Source organism: Neophocaena asiaeorientalis, unplaced genomic scaffold (assembly GCF_003031525.2).
Source record: "Neophocaena asiaeorientalis asiaeorientalis breed wild unplaced genomic scaffold, Neophocaena_asiaeorientalis_V1.1 scaffold684, whole genome shotgun sequence".
NCBI classification, from domain to species: domain Eukaryota; kingdom Metazoa; phylum Chordata; class Mammalia; order Artiodactyla; family Phocoenidae; genus Neophocaena; species Neophocaena asiaeorientalis.
In genome coordinates, this window is record NW_020174048.1 from 1,077,320 (window position 1) to 1,081,725 (window position 4,406).

The following is a 4,406-nucleotide window of genomic DNA, read 5'->3' on the forward strand; positions in this document are numbered from 1 at the left end:
CTGAAAAATGCAGCATCTCAGGCTGCCTAGACACAGCACGGCGGATCCACGAGGTGTGCGCGAACACACGCGCTAAAACAAACACGCCTCATCCCCAAACGCTGTCTGAAGACCACATACACCTTCTGATCACTGAATAACTCCTTCCCTCCCCCAAATTTAACAGTCACGTCATCCACAGCTCTGTACCAGAGAAATTATGCACAACACTCTCTGAGATGCAGTTAACAGAAAGGTGTGTTTAGATGCCCGAACCAAAACTGTTAACGTCCTTCAAAGGCTCTCTCGCTGGGGCAAGAATGAGCTCGGTGACCAGTCATCCCAGGAGTGACTTCCTCTGCAGGCCGCCTGTCACCCCTCCCCCGACTCGGCGGCTCCTCTATCTCACAGCCTGCCAGGAGCCCCGGCTTCCCCCCCTTCCTGCTTCTCCCTCCCCCTGCACAGCTAACTCTCACTCATCCGGCTCCCGCCAGCCTCACCCCGCCACTAGGCTCAGCAGGGCCCAGCCAGGCTCCCGGCACACTCATCGCCACAACCTTACGGTCTATGTGTGCGCGCTGCCCTAGACCGTGAAATCTACACAAGCAGACCTCACAACACCCAACATCCAGAAAATGGCCAGCCCACGGTAAAAACGCTAATGTTTGCTGAATGGGTAACAAGGCACCAACCCACCCCGTGGCACTGAATGCCACCGTGGGACAGACACATAGAGAGCAGCTGAGAAGAGCCAGTCCAAATCTAAATAATCACTGCTATCTTCCACAAAAGTCTTCAGTCTTAATTTCTGAGATGAGTAAAAATCATCATGAGGTCTGTTTATTTAAACATGAACAAGAGAGAGACAAAACCAGAAGCTGAAAAACCACCTCCAGGAAGGAGGCCATCAAATCCAAGTCAAGAGAGGAGCTGCAGACACACAGCTGGGAAGGGAGCCGTAAGCACAGACACCCAAAGCCCTCTGTGAATGTCACTGACGCATTTCTCATCTGATGGAGCAAAAAATAAAACAATTCGTGATGCCAGATCCTGCCTGTAAAAAGGAGTATCCTCTTAGAACGGTCTTTAGAATCACCTAATAGTACAGACTTTAACGCATTTGTTCTGATATCTATTATTTAAAAAGAAATTTCCAAGTCAGATGAGAGCATGGTCTAGGCTGACATATCCAGCTACATTTTGTAATGGGCTGGTTGCATTTTTTATCCAAAGTATGACCCTCAACAGGCCTCAGCTTCCTTCTGCGCAGGACATAAAAGTGCCTTCTCTCATAAAAGGTGGGAGCAGGTGATCTCCGCTCTCAAGTTCTAATTCTAGAGCTTGGAAAATTCAAATCGTGGTATTCTGCAAAAAAAGAAATATACATAAAAACATCCACTAACCTTCATCGTGGTGAGGCAGAGAGTCACAAAACCCAGAAAAACAGGATGTTGAAAACCGAAATTTCCTGTTATTCCAGAACTATATATCTTTCTTACTTGGATACCAGGAAGCGTCTGGTTGGCTGAAACCGCCCACCAATGGGCTCCAAAGTGACATCAGAACTTAAGTGAATTCACACACACACCACATTTCTTAACAGGAAGCTACACAATGAGATGAGACAAACGCTTGCCACCGAGAGGGGAAAAAATGCACATTCTGAGTCAATAAAATGTTTTGACTAAGGTGCTTCTCTAGAGAAAGAAAACTGACTACTTCCTGAAACAGAAATCTATTCAACAAAAAGCAAAAACAGAAAAATCTTAGGCTACAGAGAAAGTCTGTACTGTGGGAATAGAGGAAGGTCTCATTAACAGGGCACACAGTGACCCCGGGGCGCTCATGCTTAGGAGATAAACCTGCCCCTCCCGTGGACCTGCCATGCGGGCTGAGGGCACACACGCCCACCACCCTCCACGCCCCTCAGGTCCACGCTCCCACGCCTTTCCTCAGGGGGTTCTCAGGAGGGGCCGCACGTTAGGATCTCCCAGGACCTTAGAAAACCAAGACACTCAAGCCACATCCCAGACTAATTATCAACAAATTAGAATCTCCAAGAAAGGGACCCCGAATCAGAATGTTAACACTCGTCAGGTGATTCCATGCAGCCAACGGTGAGAAACACCTCCCTGGAGAGAGGGAAGGTGTCGGGAACCCTCTCCCCAGGCAGGCTCACCCCGTCGCACCCATGACCATCCCTTATAAGCACAGAGAAGAGGGAACACATACCCCAAAGATCTTGGAATCTACCCAACTGGGAACGTGTATTTCCAAAAACTCACCCTCACTTTTATATTTAAGTGAATTAAAGGTACAGTAAACTAATCCAATACTCTCAAACTTAGCCTACCAGCTTTCCGCCAAAGAAACTCATAATATTAAATGTATTAGCTATAGTTCATTTCTAATATCTTACTTTCAAAAGAAACGATACTACGTAATGAAATACAACAATTACCAAACCACGTGGAAACCAGGCTAGAAGGGACCCAGAGTATTTAAAGTGGGACATAAAAATACTTTCTGAGAAGTGTCTGTCACCACCCACAAAGGGGAGCGAGGTTGGGACGAGCTGGGAAGGAGGTGGACAGTCCTTCCGAGCTTGAAGGCTGCCCCCCCGTGGTTACGGCCCTACTCCGTGTACTGAAGCCCTCTGGGCCTCGGCTTCGCATCCTTGAGACGGAACAAGGAACAGACAAAGGCCTGAGGATGAGGACGCCAATGGTGGGAGGCAGCACCGTGCCAATGACCCCCAAGTTCAAAAATGAGTGAAATTACAGATACTCAATCTTGTACACCAAACCTCAAGGTCTCCTGAAAAAACTGACCCATTGATAACTACGTTCAACCAAGGAAAAGTCTCTTTTTCTATAATACAAACAACTACAAAACAAAACCAAGAAACCTTCCTCAAGGTGCGGTGCTCAGGAACGGAGAAGAACACCCGAGAGCCTGTGCAGAGAACAGACCACACGGCTCTGCACGGCGGCAGGCACTGCCCTCCGCGGGCCCCCAGCAGCGCCCCAGCTCGCGCTTGGGCAGGTGGCCACGTCACTCGCCGCCACGCCGAGGCTCCCCGCAGAGCTCTGTGCACACCAGAGGCGGCAGCAGCTCCACCACCGGCATGGCTCCGCGTCTGTCCAGCAGAGGTCCAGGTCCTCAGAGCACCCAACGCTCTGACCACTGACCCTCAGAAAACACTGTCAGTGCCACACCACCAAAAGGGCCGAGCCTGAACGTCAAGCACCTGGCCCAAACTCAACCTCCCAGCCTTCACTTTTGCTAGCCCTCTCAATTATCCTCTTTTGACATATTCCTTATTTCTACTTAATATCGCATTTCCAGATGTTCAGGTTTCGTTCCAGAGCTAACACCTGACATAAGGAGTTCTCATCGGCACCTAAGGGAGATGAGGCTGCACGTATGTCGACCGTCACCAGCACCAACCTGGCAGGGCGCGGCCATCAGGGTGACCCACATGCATGGGCTGGAGCTCTCAAACGTGCAAAACTCTAGCCAGAAAGGGGATGACTGTGCTTTGGCAGAAAGAGCCGCCGTGGTTTTCAGGGAAGCATCACCGATAATGATGCTGTAAAATAAAGAGGTTTCCAAGGCACAAGGTAAGAACTGAGGCTGATCGATCCAGGAAGCTCACGTCCATCACACTATTTTCCAACTTCCTTTTTTATTCTTTTAAAATTTATTTATCTATCTGTGGCTGCACTGGGTCTTCGTTACTGCATGCGGGCTTTCTCTAGCTGTGGTGAGCAGGGGCTACTGTTTGTTGCAGTACACAGGCTTCTCATTGCGGTGGCTTCTCTTGTTGCAGAGCACGGGCTCTAGGCGCACAGGCTTCAGTAGGTGTGGCACGCAGGCTCAGCAGCTGTGGCTTGCGGGCTCTAGAGCGCAGGCTCAGTAGTTGTGGCACACGGGCTTAGTCGCTCCGTGGCATGTGGGATCTTCCTGGGCCAGGGTTCGAACCCGTGTCCCCTGCGTTGGCAGGCGGATTCTTAACCACTGTGACACCAGGGAAGTCCACCAACTTCCTCTGTCTAACTCCAGGTCACCCCTAAAGAGGGGTGTGCGTCCCCACCCACTGCCACGCCTTCCCATGGGTTCCGGCCAATGAGCTGTGAGCACACGTACCCGCTCTGAGCAGGACAATGCGTGCCAGGCCCCAAGCGAAGCTTTAGGAGCCTTCAGGCATTTCAGCCAGCCTCCCCGGTCTTTTCCTTTAAGTGAGCATGGCAAGGCCCACACTGGAGCTGCCCCACCAGCCTGGACCCGAGAATAAAGAGGACACTCGGAGCAGAGCAACCCCGTCTCTGCAGCCAACAAGACGGGCAGGATACAACTTCAGTGTTGTCAGCCGCGGAGACGAGGGGGCTGCTGGCTAACACAGCACCACCTGGCAAGAGCTGGCG